Here is an 18215-nt window from a genome sequence, read left to right on the forward strand (position 1 = left end):
GGTACCTGGAGTTGGGAAAAAAAATGCTCCGACTCCTAATGAATTTGAACTGTATTGAAAATAGAAAATATGATAAAATGTTCTATTTCTCAGACAATAGTCATAAATTTATATATACTGTAATAGCTGTGCTTCGCCCACAAAAATAAAAAATAGTTACTTGTGCTGCTTCAATAAAGCAGTCCCTGTATTTTTAAAGTCAGATATACATATTTGATTGTGACTGTATATATGATGTGTACACAGGAATCTTATTTATATATACTAAATAACATCTATGCTGTAAGAATAAAGCCTGATGTGTATCTGTGTCACTAATAGAGATGGTCAATGAGATGGAAATAATTCTGCGCGGATGCTGGTTTATGCAAATTTATGCACTACCTTTGCTCATGAAATCAAATAAATGTGATATGATGTTACAATTCGGTTTGAGGACTTAAGAATTAAAGGGTTCCTGAGACGGATGAAAATAAAAGTTTTATACATACCTGGGGCTTCCTCCAGCCCCCTTCAGGCTAATCAGTCCCTTGCTGTCCTCCTCCGCCAACTGGATCTTCTGCTAGGAGTCCCGGTAATTCAGCCAGTCAGCGCAGTCCGCCCGCGTGCCGCTCCCACAGCCAGGAACATTCTGCACCTACACAATAGTGCTGTGCAGGTGTAGTACGCTCTCAGCGCCGGAGTGTGTGCATGCGCACGACGCCCGTCTGGCTCAAGTACCTGGACCCATAGCAGAAGATCCATGTGGCAGAGGACAGCTAGGGACTGATTAGCCTCAAGGGGGCTGGAGGAAGCCACAGGTATGTATAAAATGAATTTAATCTGTCTCAGGTTTACTTTGTTACACAGTAGTACTATACTCTACATATGCACTCCCCACAGAGCTGCAAGGAATCCACTGAAAATGTTGTGCACATTGAACACAGAGGTGTTGTCTATCACCCATAAACCTGGTTCAGCTTGTACATGAAGAATGTGTAACAGAGAAAGAATTGCCTCATTCTCCTGCAGAATACCTGCACATCACTCTTCCATGTACCCACAGTTACATTGCCTAGGGCCTGATCCATGTTCAGATTGTACATGAAGAATGTGTAATAGAGGAAGAATCCCCTCATTCCTCTGCAGAGTACCTGCACATCACTCTTACATGTACCCACAGTTACATTGCCTAGGACCTGATGTTCTTTGTTCCTGTCTGTACCTTCTACAAGTACTCTTACCAAGGACTAGTTTAGTCTATGACAAAGTGTTAAAGGGGAACTGAAGTAAGAGGTATACGGAGGCTGTCATATTCATTTCCTTTTAATCAATACCAGTTGCCTGGCAGCCCTGCTGGTCTATTTCTCTGCAGTAGTATCTGAACACCACCAGAAACAATCATGCAGCTAGTCTTGTCAGATCTGACTTTAAAGTCTGAAACACCTGATCTGCTGCATGCTTGTTCAGGAGCTATGGCTAATAGTATTAGAGGCAGAGGATCAGCAGGGCTGCCAGGAAACTGGTATTGCTTAAAAGGAAATAAACATGGCAGCCTCCATATACCTCTCTCTTCAGTTCCCCTTTAAAGGACTTACGAGGCGAAAATGCTAAAAAAAGTAAATTACCTGCCTCATCTTTTATGGCACGGAGGACGCCGTCCGCGCCCTCCGTGCCGATCCGCCGGGTCCCCCCGCTCATTAGCCCCCCGGGCCGGCTGCCGACCCCACGGCCCGGGTCGGGCTCTCCTGCCACCCGCAATATGGCCGCTTCCTTTGGCCGCGGCTGCGCAGTCCGCCTGGCCGCGAGTGCGGCTGCGCAGCTCTAGGGCCAGCCCCCCTGATCCACGCTACGTAGCTAGCGCAGCTCTAGGGGGGGGCTGGCCCTAGAGCTGCGCAGCCGCACTCGCGTCCAGGCGGACTGCGCAGCCGCGGCCAAAGGAAGCGGCCATATTGCGGGTGGCAGGAGAGCCCGACCCGGGCCGTGGGGTCGGCAGCCGGCCCGGGGGGCTAATGAGCGGGGGGACCCGGCGGATCGGCACGGAGGGCGCGGACGGCGTCCTCCGTGCCATAAAAGATGAGGCAGGTAATTTACTTTTTTTTAGCATTTTCGCCTCGTAAGTCCTTTAACCTTCCTGGCGGTAAGCCCGAACTGAGTTCGGGCTATGCCGCCGGAAGGCACCGCTTAACCTTCCTGGCGGTAAGCCCGAACTGAGTTCGGGCTATGCCGCCGGAAGGCACCGCTCAGGCCCCGCTGGGCCGATTTGCTTAATTTTTTTTTTGCTGCACGCAGCTAGCACTTTGCTAGCTGCGTGCAGTGCCCGATCGCCGCCGCTACCCGCCGATCCGCCGCTATCCGTCGCGCCGCAGCCGCCCCCCCCCCCCCCCCCAGACCCCGTGCGCTGCCTGGCCAATCAGTGCCAGGCAGCTCTATGGGGTGGATCGGAATCCCCTTTGACGTCACGACGTCGATGACGTCGGTGACGTCATCCCGCCCCGTCGCCATGGCGACGGGGGAAGCCCTCCGGGAGATCCCGTTCTTTGAACGGGATCTCCGGATCTCCGATCGCCGGCGGCGATCGGAGGGGCTGGGGGGATGCCGCTGAGCAGCGGCTATCATGTAGCGAGACTTTGTCTCGCTACATGAAAAAAAAAAAAAAATTTTTAAAAAAAGATTTGCTGCCCCCTGGCGATTTTTTTGCAAACCGCCAGGAGGGTTAAGGCCCGTACACACGCTAGACAGGCTGGAACGACGGGTCCGTCAGACCCTCCCGCTGGGCGGGCGTTCCAGCGACGGTACAGCGTGTGTACAGTCTGTATGCAGACTGATACGGCTGTTTATGAACCATCCGCCTGGCGGATCGTTCAGAAACAGCCTTATCAGTCTGCCTCACAGACTGTACACACGCCGGACTGTCGCTGGAACGCCCGCCGTTCCAGCCTGTCTAGCGTGTGTACCTGTACGGGCCTTTAGAGGCAGAAGATCCGCCAGATATCCAGGTAACTGGTATTGTTTAAAAGGGAATAAATATGGCAGCCTGAAAATCGCATCTGCATTTGAAGTTTATTAGAACGCAACGTCCTGGTGGGAAAGAGGCCTAAAGAAAAGAAGCAGGTTGGGCTATTACCATTGCACACCCTAATGGTCTATTATACTACATGATACCCAAAGAGTGTCAATGTCATTTTTCCATAATCTGATTCTGCAGTTATATATTTAAAGCATATATGGGTAATTCCAATATCCAATCCTCTTCAGGTGTCTAGCGATCGCTAGAGTGGGAAATATTTGTTAATGTTTGACTGCCAGGAAAGGGTGTTATTAACTTGCAATAACAAGAGAAGAAAAAAAAAAGGCTCATTTTCATGAGCAATGAGTCGATTTACCAGTGGAAAATGTGTATATAAGAAAGTAGCAGAGCCAGGAAACTGTATGCTCATCCACTACCACTGACCATCCTGCTCTAAAGCACAACTGAGTAAAAAGTAAGGGAAAAAAAATATCATCAGGTCACAAGGCAAGGGCAGATTAATACAGAACTCAAATTCTCATCAAAAATCTAAGAGCCAACCAGCACTTTTATGGTTAAACTACCCAGGAAAACGTTTCTCTTGCTTCAAAGTTATGTGACCTTTTATTGGCAGACGCCACAGTTGCAACACACCTAACTAAGTTTCAAGGGGAAAATGTCTACTTTCAGCTCCACACCACCAACACAAAAGTATATCACAGCATTTTAAAAGAGAATGCAGCAAAGTAAGCAGTTTACCGGTACAGTTTCCTCAGCTGAATAGTGTACAGCATGCTGCACATTACTGCATTAGAACTCGATGTGGAAGCCCCATAAAAATGTCATTGCATTGGTATTGTGATACAGCACTATTGTCCATTACAACACAACAGATTATAAGTGGGAGGGCCCTTTCACGCTACCTATGTGCCTATCAGTTTTTAAGAACGCATGTATTTTTTCCAAGTTTAAGGCACAGGCATTTTACCAACCTTGAACCCAACCCCACCCCACCAACCAGATACAGAACTATAGTGAATGGGGGCACTCTGTAAACATACTCAGACATTGAAAAGTCTAGTGATATTGTGATCCAATCGGATGAAAACGATTTGACTGAATTCAGGTAAAATCATTTAATTGTATCGACTGAGCAAGCTGTAAAAAGTCCATCCAATGTGGTTAATCAGGTGCACAGCGGTAACAGCAAGTGATATCACGATGACAGACTAATGCAACGGACCCTCGGCCGATGTACCCCCACATGTAAATGTGCCCCCCATATACATGCATTGCAAAACTCACCTGTCCAACTGTGGCATCTCCCCCAAGCGTCGCCAGGCGCACGTGACATCACACACGCACCACGTATTACGGCGACACTCGGGGGAGACCAGGTGTCACCACAGCTGGAGCAGGCGAGATTACAATGCGCAGGCACTAGGGGGGCATTAACATTTTGGGGAGAGGGGGCAGCCAGACGGCATCACAAGGCCAATTGCCTAAAGATTTCACGCTGAAATCGATCGTGAATCAGCCTGCAGCGTATAGGCAGCCAACAGATATCTCTCTCAGATCAGAGAGATCTGTCTCGTAGTTGATCTGCCTATGATGTATGGACACCTTTTGCTTTTGTGATGTGTTAAGGTGGCCACACACACACAATACAATGAAATGATCCGATTTTACGGCAATTCAATAAAAACGATCGTATCTCCCGAAAAGATCAAAAGCTTTTTTTTTTTTTCCTTCATTCAACTGAAAAATCTGAACAGATTTCCAGTTTTCTTCAATTTTTATCGATCCGGAATGCCAGATATTTTTCTTCAATATTTCTAAAGATTGTATGGTGTGTGTTAGATTGTCAGTTTATCAATATACACACCCTAGCCATTTTCTCAGTTTCCAATCATTTTTATCATAATTGGGGAAAAATTAAACATAGGTGTGTGGTACATCAGTCAGATTTTTGAAATGTTACAATCAGTCAGAAAAATTGATAGCAAAATTGAACAGATATTTTAAAACACTGTATGGTGTGTACCTTTAAGCCTAAAATATAAACAAATAAACCACCATCAACACATCTTACAATCACTCATCAATGGCACTGGGGTGACAGGAATCCATGAATGGAGCTATACAGACACCTCAGTCTCAGGACAGTCAGTGGCTTCCAGCAGCCATGGGAAATCACAGCAGAAGCATAACTTGCCTTCATGGGCTGCACAGTATCAGAGCCAAAAGAGCAACAGGAAGATTTGATGTGCACTGAACGCTGTACAAAAGTCCAACAGCAACCGTCATTCACTCAGCACTCTGCTCTTCTGCGTAGTGCGTACTACGTCCTCACGCACCGACGTCAATTCATCACTTTTCATCACGTCTTTCTCCTTCACCACACACGCAGAAGAGCAGCGAGGTCTCCACTCTCCAGCCTAGGGGCGGGGCTACGGCGCTGAGCCGCGTAGGCAGCACTATCTGCAGCTGTCTCTGACTTCCACAAGTTAACTAGCCCAGATGTACTGGGGAAACATTGAGAAACAGCTTGTTTCAAAAATTAGTTTGATATGCTTTGTATTTCCAAAGTCACGGAGCTCTGTATTCACTACTGTGGCCCTATAAGTGTTCTTTTGAATTAGATTTTTGGTAATGGTAATTACGTATTTTTTAGTTGCTCAGGTGTTTTTTTTAGAACAACAATACTCTACATACAGCTCCTGACTTGTTATGTTTTTTGTTTTTAATATTCACACATACTTTTAAGCACATGCCTGCTTATCCAATTGGTAAAAAACATTTTTTTTGTTAAATCACTTGTACAGAATTCAAGTTCACTTGTACAGAATTCAAGATTGAAAAAAATAAAAGTGCATTGCTCTAACATAGCAGTGATTATTCAGAATACTTCAAATTCACACTTCATCGCAACGCAAATGCAGTTATAATCCTGTGGGGCTGTCACAGTGATCGCGATAGAATACCCAAACAGCTCAAGGTACCCCAGTACCACTGGGAAAGTGTAAGGCACTAAAAGAGACTGAAGGGCTTTTAAGGAAGTAAGAAAAAAATGATTTTAACTTACCTGGGGGTCCTTGCAGTTGCCTGGAGTCTTCCTGTGCCCACAATGTTCTCCTGATTCCCTCTGGCCAGCAGTGGCGGCCCCCGTAAAGCTGGCCCGTTGCCGCCAGTCACTGGCTACTGCACATGTGGGGCCCCGAGCTGTGCACACCCTGATCGCGCTCATGTAGTATGTGAAAATCGCTTGCGCAGTAGTCGGCGACTTCTGGTTACAGGCCAGCTTTGCGGCAATGCCGCTTCTGGCCAGAGGGAATCAGGAGGACGTTGTGGGCAACGGACGACTCCAGGGGGCAGCAAGAAGCCCCAAGTTAAAATCATTGTCGTCAGTAGAGCCGAGTGGCACTACTGAGCCAGATTACCGGAGGACAGCGAGGGACGCATCGGTGCTCTTGGGTAGGGTTGCTAGGTCGGCTGATGGAGAAAACCGGACAGGGGGTGGAGTTAGGGGCGGAGTCAGAAGCACACTTTTATGTAGAGTGGGGCTAAGCAATGGGCTTTTTAAAAAATGTTTTTTACAGTATTTATATCGCACTGACATCTTCTGCAGCACATTACAGAGTACATAGCCATGTCACTAACTGTCCTCACCAGTACATGCACATAAGAGACCACTTTTCACCAGTAAATGCACATAATAAGAGACCACTTTTCACCAGTAAATGCACATAATAAGAGACAGAGCAGAAAACTATTACAAAACTGGAAAACTATGCAAATAATGCAATGCATTTATGGCGTTTTTGCACAGTGAAGTGGTCGATTTCTTGCGGGAAGTTTTAAAATTTATTTTTTTTTTCCCACCAAAATTTTTTATTGAGAACAATAAAGTGGACATACATAGGCATAAAGTTAAAATATAAATCTGCGCATACATGTATGTACACATTTTGAGCAAATATAACAAATATAACAGTATAACAGTATAAATTGCGTTGTACAATAGTATGAATTCAAGTGTAAAGTATAGTAAGCAGCGGGCTCAGGCGAGATTGAATGAGATTGAAAGTCACGCCTGGACTATACGGAGGGGAGATAGAGTGGAGCCAATGCACACAAAGAGCGGAAATACAACCAGAGAATTATGGGTCACTCACTCACCATATCTCCAGACTCCTGACCTTACCTTGCTTCCTTCGCAGATGCAGAATCTTTCATTATAACGCAGTGGATGCAGTGTGTTTACTGAATAACGTGCACTGGCAGTGAGGTCTACTATCATGGTACTGTATGCCTCCCTGTATGGTCACACTATTAACGTGCAATGTGACGTTCCTGAAATCTTGTCAAAAAGTAGATACTTACCTATGAAGAGGGAAGCCTCTGGAGAATCTATGTCATCCCTTCTTATGGTCCTCCGCAGTGGCGTAGCTACAGACCTAGGTGCCCCCAGCATAAGTAGCCAGTAATAATTTCCCCCAGTTTAGGTAGCCAGGAATAGGTAGCCAGGTGGAGGGGGGACACAGCGGGCTCATAAGCAGCGGCTGAGGAGTCATCAGATCAGATGGCTTGGGGGCGTCCAAGGTGGTCATGACAACAGGGGGTGTGACATGCTTACGTAGGCGGAAGTGCCGCTGTGACATGAGCCATTTGACTCACATCTGAGCAGCCCGCCCCCAACACTGATCCTGTAGTGCCAGTCTCCCTCCCCTTCTATTGAAATTGACTAATGTGCATGTTCCAGGCTTGAGCACGCCCTGCAAGTTCACATACAGCACTGCAGCAAATCATATATACTGTTCACACCAGTCCGGTCCTCTGCATTAGCGGTACCTGAGTGTTGGGACACTATTCTCTTGTACCAATATAATGATATTCATATGTGTGCTGATTGTAGGAGGGGCCAACTTCACAAAGCTCAAAATGGATTTATCTTCCACAAAACTCTGGGTAGAACAACATTCATTGTTTGTTTGCTATGGATTTTATTATTTATAACGCTGCACATCTTCTGGCAGGAACACAAATAATTAAAATTGGGGACTAGGGATGATCAATGATATGCTAATATTTCCGAGTTTATGCAAACGTCTGTAAATTTGTATGCAAATATATGCAGTTTGAAAATGGACCAATCAAATCTCACCCAAGTTTAAACTGATTGGTCCAATTTCAAGCTGCATATATTTGCATACAATTTACATACATTTGCACAAACTCGGAAGTATTGCATATCATTGATCATTCCTATTGGGAACCCATGGGCTTGCCGACGTGACCGGTATGTTTAATTATTCATGAGTGTGGCTGGCTTCTGGCTTTTTGTTTCCTCACAGGTGGCTGTTGCTGGGACCCTGGATTAGTCTACTGCTGGAGTGGCAGCATGCATTGGTGGACTGGGCCTGCTGGGCTTTCAAGCCGCCAATCAAGGTCAGATAAGCAGTATTTAAAACCTGGTGTCAGCGGTGCAGATCACTATTCTGCAAAACACCAGCCAAGTTACCTTCCCTCCCTCCCTCCCTGTGATAGTGTCACAAATTTGCAACCTTAGGCCCTGTTCACATTATAAATCGCCTGTGCAGGACAGGAGGGGGAAGCAGCACGGAAAGGAGGGGTGGCGGGGAAGACGGCGGGGAGGGGGGCCGGACCCCCCACCTCCCTCACCTGGGTCCCCTCCTTCTGGCGCTTCCCCCTCGTAATTAGCAGCAGCGGGCAGCAGCGGGCAAGAGGACTTACTCACCTCCTTCCTGCGTTCCAGGCGATGGCAAATAGCGTCATCGTCACGTGACGCTGGTCTCCGCCTTCTCCACCGCTCACTGTGCTTCCTGATTGGCGGAAGCACAGTGAGCAACAGAGAAGTCGGAGACCAGCGTCGCGTGAGGATGACGTTATGCGCCGCCGGTATCGCCAGGAGCAGGTGAGTGAGTCTTCTTCGCCGCTGCTGCCCGCTGCTGCTAATTAGGAGGGGGAAGCGCCAGAAGGAGGGGGACCCAGGTGAGGGAGGTGGGGGGTCCTGCCCCCCTCCCCGCCACCCCTCCTTCCAGGCTTTCCTCACACTGGGGGCAACTAAACTAGCTATACTGGGGGCAATTATACTAGCTATTCTGGGGGCAATTATACTAGCTATTCTGGGGGCAATTATACTAGCTATTCTGGGGGCAACTGTACTGGCTATACTGGGGGCAACTAAACTAGCTATACTGGGGGCAACTAAACTAGCTATACTGGGGGCAGCTATACTTGGGGCAGCTATACTAGCTATACTGGGGGCAACTAAACTAGCTATACTGGGGGCAGCTATACTGGGGGCAACTAAACTAGCTATACTGGGGGCAACTAAACTAGCTATACTGGGGGCAGCTATACTAGCTATACTGGGGGCAGCTATACTAGCTATACTGGGGACAGCTATACTGGAGGCAGCTATACTAGCTATACTGGGGGCAGCTATACTAGCTATACTGGGGGCAGCTATACTAGCTATACTGGGGACAGCTATACTGGGGGCAGCTATACTAGCTATACTGGGGGCAGCTATACTAGCTATACTGGGGGCAGCTATACTAGCTATACTGGGGGCAACTATACTAGCTATACTGGGGGCAGCTATACTGGGGGCAACTATACTAGCTATACTGGGGGCAGCTATACTAGCTATACTGGGGGCAGCTATACTAGCTATACTGGGGGCAGCTATACTAGCTATACTGGGGGCAGCTATACTAGCTATACTGGGGGGCAGCTATACTGGGGGGCAGCTATACTAGCTATACTGGGGGCAGCTATACTGGGGGCAGCTATACTGGGGGCAACTATACTAGCTATACTGGGGGCAACTATACTAGCTATACTGGGGGCAGCTATACTAGCTATACTGGGGGCAGCTATACTAGCTATACTGGGGGCAGCTATACTAGCTATACTGGGGGCAGCTATACTAGCTATACTGGGGGCAGCTATACAGGGGGCAAATATACTAGCTATACAGGGGGCAAATATACTAGCTATACAGGGGGCAACTATACTAGCTATACTGGGGGCAACTATTGACGATTGAAGTGTTTTGTGGACAGGTCTGCCACACGATTGCATGTATTTTCTGGTCAAATCTGCTACATGATTGCATGTATTTTCTGGGCAAATCTGCCGACATGATTGCTTGTATTTTCTGGGCAAATCTGCTACATGATTGCATGTATTTTCTGGGCAAATCTGCTGACATGATTGCATGTATTTTCTGGGCAAATCTGCCGACATGATTGCATGTATTTTCTGGGCAAATCTGCCGACATGATTGAACGTATTCTCTGGGCAAATCTGCAGACATGATTGCATGTATTTTCTGGGCATATCTGCCGACATGATTGAACGTATTCTCTGGGCAAATCTGCACACATTACGTGTATTTTCTTGAGAAAACCTGCACAATTATGTGAATTTTCTGGGGAAAGGGTCACCAAAACTTGGGCCCACTGTCTTTGCATTGCACTTTTAAAGGGAACCCGAGGTGAGAATAATATTGAGGCTGCCATATTTATCTCCTTTTAAGCAATACCAGTTGCCTGGCTGCCGTGCTGGTCCTCTGCCTCTAATTCTTTCAACCACAGACCCTGAACAAGCATGCTTGTTTCTGGTGTGATTCAGTTCACTACTGCAGCCAAATAGATTAGCAGGGCAACTAGTATTGTTTAAAAGGAAATAAATAGGGCAGCCTCCATATCACTCTCACCCGGGTTCACGTCAAATTACAGTTAGCTCCGCCCTCATCCGGTCATGGCCACGCCCATTTTTTTTGCCCACCCATTTTTTGCCCCTTTACTTTTTTTTGGGGGGGGGGTGTCTTATAATACCCAGCACCGGGTGTCAAATGCCCTAGGTACGCCACTGATGTAAAGTATTGAAACGCTAGCAGAAACGCTCAGCAAAACCTAAACTGAGCGGTTTTGCTAGCGTTTTGCGGTTCAGCACACTGTAACAAAATGAAAAATAATTCACAGGACCAATCAGGATAAAAACGCGAAACGCAAAACGCTACACAACCGCTGAGCAAAAAAATACACTGTTGCAAAACGCGACTGAAAACGTGCATGAATCCGCTTGCAAACCGCTCAGACAAAACGCTAGCGGTTGTGTTTTGCGTTTGCGGTTTTCAGTGGGTTCCAGGCCTTAGAGAGAGAGGATCAGCAGGATAGCCAGGAAACTAGAAAATTGAATACTTACCTTCCGTAATTTTCTTTTCTTGTATAAACAATGGCAGCATACTCATGGGTTAGGCCACGCCCCCTGACCCCTATAGGACAGACGTCTCTATAAGTGTGATAAATCGCCCCCCCTCCGCCATTCTTTGTATAAATCAGTCCTCGAATGGACAGAAGGGTGGGATTCGTATGCCGCCATTGTTTATACAAGAAAAGAAAATTACGGAAGTTAAGTATTCAATTTTCTAGTTAATTGCATAAAATGGCGGCATACTCATGGGATGTACCAAATTAACCACAAGGGAGGGAAATAATGATTGCAGTAAACACACTAATTTATTTACAATTTGCAGACAAGACAGCCTTTAAAAACGATAAAGATGATAAGGAAGCAGGATCAATGCAATAATGTGACATAAACGTATTCACAGATGACCAATTGGCCGCTTTACAAATTGTGTCCATAGAGACTTTAGAAAAACAAGCATATGAGGCTGCCATTCCTCGTGTTGAATGTGCCTTAATCTCTTGGGGTATTGGTAGACCCTTTAGTTGGTAGCTCCTTTGAATCACTTTCACCAACCAGGCAGACAAAGTCCTTGCAGTGACTTTTTTACCCTTGTTAACCCCTTGGTAGTTCACAAACAAATGATCCGAAGATCTAAATGGGACTGTGATTGCTAAATATGCTTTTAATGATCTACCTACATCCAGTGGGTGATTGTCTCCATCAACCGAAAATGTAGGAAGCAGGGCCGGCCTTTGACCTGAGCGACCAGAGCGATCGCTCAGGGCGCCGGCTTCTAGGGGGCGCTCCTGCCGCCCTGGCCGCATATGTTATGGAGCTGGCTGCAGGCTCCGGGTCCTTCTCGCATGGTAGCTCCGCCCCCTGGTGCCGCTGGGGGTGATGGGGGCGAAGACCAGGAAGAGAATTGTGACACTCATTGGATACATTGGATGCACCACCACGGCCCCTTTCTTCCCGGCTGCTTTTCAAAGTAGCAGCATTCTGTGATTTCCCAGGCCAGGCTGCTAGAAGGTGAGTTTGCAGCTTGCGTTTTTGCGTTCGTTTTTGACGTCGTTTTCGCTTTCGATCGATTCTACTCTCGATTCACTGCTCAATTCCCCTCTCGATTCCTTATCTTTTCTTATCAATTACATTCACTTGAATGAGGAGAATCGAAACGAAAGTAGAATCGACCAGATCCAACAGGTTGGAATTTATCTATCGAACCCATCTATCTAAAGTAAAAACTTAACGTGTATTCCCAGCATTATCTATATAGGCATTGGGACCTGCTGCAGAGTGTGTCATCTCCAGACACTGCAGAGAGCATCGGATTTCATCATGTCCAGTGACTGCTGCAGCCATACTATCTGTATTGCAGCCTGTCACGGATAATGATGATGACTGCCCATAGGTGGAGAAGGTGACAGCAGGAGTCCTGATGCCTATTTAGATAAGTTGATTTCCTACAGTTAGGCCTGGTGCACACCAAAAACCGCTAGCAGATCCGCAAAATGCTAGCAGATTTTGAAACGCTTTTTCTTCTTTTTCTGTAGCGTTTCAGCTAGCATTTTGCGGTTTTGTGAAGCGTTTTTGGTGTAGTAGATTTCATGTATTGTTACAGTAAAGCTGTTACTGAACAGCTACTGTAACAAAAACGCCTGGCAAACCGCTCTGAACAGCCGTTTTTCAGAGCGGTTTGCGTTTTTCCTATACTTAACATTGAGGCAGAAACGCCTCCGCAATCCAAAATCTGCAGCAGCCCGGGAGTATGCGTTTCTGCAAAACGCCTCCTGCTCTGGTGTGCACCAGCCCATTGAAATACATTACCCTAGCGGATCCGCACCCGCAAGCGGATCGCAAACCGCAGCAGAACCGCTCTGGTGTGCACTAGGCCTCATACTATACACAAGTCTCATTTGGGAAAAAACGGCTTTCTCGGTGGACGAATTTTCATTACTGCCTTCAAGAACTGTATTATTAATGGATGATGTGCCCATCTTGAACCTGTCAAAGCAGAAAGTGCTGAAACTTGTACTCTTAGCGCTGAGAGGCTTAAAGATTTCTCTACTCCTGTTTGAAGGAAGTTCAGTATGTTCCCCACAGATGGAGATAGCTTATCAAAGTTATATTTTGTTGCATAGGCATCACATTTTTCCCAGATTTTATAGTATGTCCGATTTGTTGAAGGATTCCTAGCCTTGAGGAGTGTTTCTACAACCTTATTTGAACAGCCTTGACCTAAATATGCCTGCCTCTCAGTTTCCAGGCTGTCAAATGCAGGGTCTCCACCTCTGGGTAAAGAAGATTCCCCTGATATAGTAGGTCGTGCTGGTGTGGTAGAGGTATCAGTTCTACTATGCTTAGTTCCATGGCTAACGCAAAACCAGGGCCTCCGAGGCCAAAAAAGGCATTATAGTTATGATCGTGGAGGACTCCTTTAATACTTTCTGGAGAAATCTCGGGATCATTAGAAATGGTGGAAAAGCATACCCCGTTTTGAAGCTCCACTCATGCGTTAGACAATCGGCTCCCATCGACTGGGGATGGGGATGTCTCGTGAAAAACTTCGATATTTTCGAGTTCTTCGGTGTCGCCCAAAGATCTATTTCCGGCATTCCTCTTTGACTATTAAAGTGGATACATGATCGTTCAACTGCCACTCGTTTGGATCCGCAAAACTCCTGCTCACGCGATCTGCTACGATATTTCTGTCTCCTGGCAGGTAGGTGGCTGAAAGATTGAGTACATACTTTTGATCCCATCTCATTATTTTGCTTGTTTCTTGTAAGAGGGTTAGACTCCGAGTACCTCCTTGCCGTCTTATGTAGGTTACAGCTGTAACATTGTCTATTCTTAGTAGAACATTCTTCCCCTGTATCAGAAAGTGAAAGGATCTTAACGCCATGTAAGCCGCCCTTAGTTCCAGGACAGTGGAAGGCACATACCTCTTTTGGGTGACCCATTTGTCTTGGATGAAGATGTTGTTGCAATGAGCCCAGCCTACTATACTCGCATCCGACGTGATCAGTATTGGATCTGAAGGTTGGATCTGATGACAGTTCAATAAGTGACTCCTGCATTTCCACCACACTAGGGACGATTTTACCTCTCTCATGAGAGACAGTGGTTGATTCACACTTCTCCTGTTCCACTTCCTCAGAAAGAAGTTCTGAAGTACTCTCATGTGCCAATGGGCCCATCTCACCATTGGAATCGTCGACAACGTCCAGTGGCGTAGCTAAGGAGCTATGGGCCCCGGTGCAAGTTTTACATGGGACCCCCCTAAGCACTCTATACATAACAATTTATAGAGCATACCACAACCTGCAAAGGACAACAACAGTGTCAGAGGTGCAAGTAGGGGATAGTAAACAGTTTGTTAATGATTACTACTATTTAAAGCATCTATAGAAGTGATTATTACCAACACATGGCCAATAGAGAGCTAATACTGTGCTTGAGAGAGGGCCCCTAGGGGCCCCTCTGACCCAAGGGCCCCGATGCGGTCGCTACCTCTGCTACCCCTATTGCTACGCCACTGACAACGTCCCTAAAAGGCTCATGCAGCGTCTCGCAGATAACTGATGGGACTGAAGAACTTGATCCACTCTCTGTACAATTGCTTGATAAGCATCAGCTCCACAGTATTGTTGCTATTCATATGAGCAATAAAAGATTTCCTCATACCTGTCTCAGAAGACGAATAGGACCTCCTGGCATCTGCAGTAATCCTGGGATCCTGTCACAGGAGCGTGGTACCAGCTGCTGAACGCTGCCACCCACGCTGCTACTGTAACACAATGCTGGACGCTTTCCGGAGTCCTTGCTTCCTGGTTAAGACGTCCTGCTGGCCAATCAGTGCAGGAGGAGGCAAATCCCGTGTATCGCTAGAGTTCCTGCGATACCGCCGGCGCCATCTTTGATGCTAGCTTCAGGAACTACGCCTGATTGGCCGCATCTCTGAGTCTCGCTTCCCACTCTCTCGGAGGACGAAAGCTTGGAGCAGCAGCAGTATCCTGGCCTTATCCTCTCTTTAAGAGGAAATAAATACGGCCACTGGAGTGCGGGAAGAGGCTGAGAAACCCGCTCAAAACTCATGTACCTCAAAAAAGAAAAAGGAGGTAGGCTAAAACAAAGGGGAAAGAAAAGAAAAACTCACAGAGAACCTGTCCATTGAGGACAGAAAAAAAGAATGGCGGAGGGGGGGGCAATTCATCACACTTATAGAGAAGTCTGTCCTATAGGGGTCAGGGGGCGTGGCCTAACCCATGAGTATGCCGCCATGTTTATGCAAGAAACTGGTATTGCTTAACCACTTCTGTGCCAGGGTTTTTTTTGCTGATCGGTGCTGCGTGGGCTCTCCAGCCCGCAGCACGGATCAGATAGCAGCCATGCCGATCAGACTTTCCCCCTTTTTTCCCCACTAGGGGGATGTCCTGCTGGGGGGGTCTGATCGCCGCCGGCTGCTTGCGCTTGCGGGGGGGCTCTTCAAAGCCCCCCTCTGCAGCGCTTCCTGGCCTCCTTCCCCTTCCCTCCCTCTCCCTCCCTCTGTGAGCGGCGCAGGACGGATTTCCATCCTGCGCCTGATGGGATAGGCTTTAGCCTATCAGATGCCGGCGATCCCCGGCCAATCAGAGGCCGGGGATCGCCGATCTCCTCTACGGCGCTGCTGCGCAGCAGCGCCGTATATATATGTAAACACCGGGGAAGATCTTCCCCATGTGTTTACATTTACCCTGCGAGCCGCCATCGGCGGCTCGCAGGGTGTTCACGGAGACACCCTCCGTGAACGGACATGGAACGGCCCATGGAATCCACTTCAGGATTCAGGGGTGTACTTAAGCGTACGCAGAATCCTGAAGTGGTTAAAAGGCAATAAATATGGCAGCCTCTAAATACTTCTCACTTCAGGTTCCCTTTAAAGTGAACCTTAAGTCAGAAAAAAAATGAGTTTTACTCACCTGAGGCTTCTACCAGCCCCCTGCAGCAGTCCTGTGTCCTCGCAGCCACTTACTGCTCCTCTGGTCCCCCGCTGCCAACTAGTTTCGTTTTTGCCGACAGGCCCGTCAGGACTGGCCACGCGTAGCTTTTTCCGCATTCCCTCACTGTAATTAGCGCTATTGCGGGCCGCAACACGTACAAAAATACGCGTTGCCGCATATCTATGCGTTCATAATGCAGCCCGCAATAGCGCTAATTGCAGGTGGGAATGCGGAAAAAGCTACGCGTGGGTAGTCCTGTCATCAAAAATGAAACCAGCTGGCAGCGGGGGACCAGAGGATTAGTGAGTGGCTGCGAGGGCACAGGACTGTGGCAGGGGGCTGGTAGAAGCCCCAGGTGAGTAAAACTCATTTTTTTTCTGGCTTAAGTGTCCCTTTAAGTGAAACATCAGTACTGGGTGCTTGTTCAGGGCCTGTGGCTAATGCTGGAAATACACGATGAGATTTTTCCGCAAAATTACTGTCCTATCATTTTTCCGATCGTTTTACTGATGGATTTCCATCCACTTCTATGAGAAATTGATCAGAAAAAATGATCGAAAATAAGATCGGACATGTTGGAAATTATCTATTGAACCATCTATCTGCCAAAAAATCTCATGGCGTATTCCCAGCATTAAAGTATTAGAGGCAGAGGGTCAGCAGGACGATCAGGGAAGGTGCACTGTATAAAAGGAAATAAATATGGCACTCTCTATGTCCCTCTCAGGTCAGTTGTCCTTAAAAAAATGTGTTACTGTAATGGACATAGTTTGGACATAGTTTGATGGTTTCTAGTTCATGATTCTCTCTTTTGTGTGATCTTATTATTAATGATCACTTGGTAAAGTGCAAAAAAGTTTGGTTTTCGTATACAATTTAACAATCGACCCCAATAAACAAGGTAAAAAGGGAAATGCCAAGAAAATACAGGTCTGAAAGTGTTTGCCACAACAATTAACAAGGAAAGGGTGGGGGTGGTAATACTGGGCTAAATAAAAGGGGGTGAATAATTGCAGCACTTGGGGGGCCTGGAGGAGTTATTGGCTGCACTTAAGGGACAGGAGGGGTTAATGGCTACAATACTGTATGCAGTGCAGTCATTAACCCCTCCTGGTCCCCAAGTGCAACAATTAACTTTGCTGGGTAGACTTAAACTTGAGTCAATATAAAATTCTAGCTTAACAACTTACTGACAAGCAGACTTATAAAAATGTCCAGCTAGAGCCTCTTAAAGAGAGTCTGAAGCGAGAATAAATCAGATCAGCGCGTACCTCCGCCTCTCCCCGCCCCTCTCAGTCTTCCTTCACTGAGAGGGGCGGGGGAGAGGCGGCGATGCGCCACTGATAGACGCGACTGGAGGCAGGGCTGCAGCCGTTAGCCCTGCCTCCAGGAAGCAATAAATCACGACCAAATCTACGAACAAGTCTTACGGGGGTGGACCCCCGTTTAGTGGCGCGATAGCGGCGGTTTAGCAGGGGCACACATGCCCCTGCTAACTATGAGCTCTGAAGCGAGATTTATTCTCGCTTCAGAGTCTCTTTAACAGCTCCAGGATGTTTTTATAAGTCAAACAGTGCTGCTGCCGTTGTGTGCGTGCACGTGAGATTAGTGAAAAGAAAAAACACCATAGAAAAAATACACCTTTATTTCCAAATAATATATTCTCACCATACTTTGTACTAGGGAAATATTTAAAATCTTGTGATAACCAGGACAAATAGGCTGAAAAAATGTGTGGGTTTTATGTACAGTAGCAGTGTTTATTTTAAGACTATAGTGGATGAAATTGGAGAAATAGTGTATTTTTCATTTTTTTCCTTGTTTTTCCCTTTAAAATGCATAGAAAATAAAGTAATTACTGAAAACAAATATCAACCCCAAAAAGCCTAATTGGTGGTGATAAAAATAAGATGTAGATCATTTCATTGTGATTAGTAGTGATTAAGCTATTGGCAAATGAAAGGGATGAGCACTGAAAGGTGAAAATCACTCTTGTCCGTTAGGGTAAAAACCGCTTT

The 18215-nt window shown here is 46.8% G+C and overlaps 1 protein-coding gene across 3 annotated transcripts in view; it reads right to left on the reverse strand.

Annotated features, from left to right (window-relative positions):
• The window catches only part of SUN1 (Sad1 and UNC84 domain containing 1), a 144398-nt gene extending 137004 nt beyond the window's left edge, over window positions 1-7394 (reverse strand). Inside the window, exon 1 of one of the 3 annotated variants that reach the window (XM_068244596.1) lies at window positions 7373-7394. The gene's annotated coding sequence lies outside the window, so the exon portion shown is untranslated. Of the gene's footprint in view, window positions 1-5081; window positions 5139-5204; window positions 5312-7372 lie in introns of those variants that run through there. The other 2 variants (XM_068244594.1, XM_068244595.1) reach the window with 2 other exon arrangements.
• Window positions 7395-18215: the final 10821 nt, after the last annotated feature.

This window comes from Hyperolius riggenbachi, chromosome 7 (genome assembly GCF_040937935.1).
Source record: "Hyperolius riggenbachi isolate aHypRig1 chromosome 7, aHypRig1.pri, whole genome shotgun sequence".
NCBI lineage: Eukaryota > Metazoa > Chordata > Amphibia > Anura > Hyperoliidae > Hyperolius > Hyperolius riggenbachi.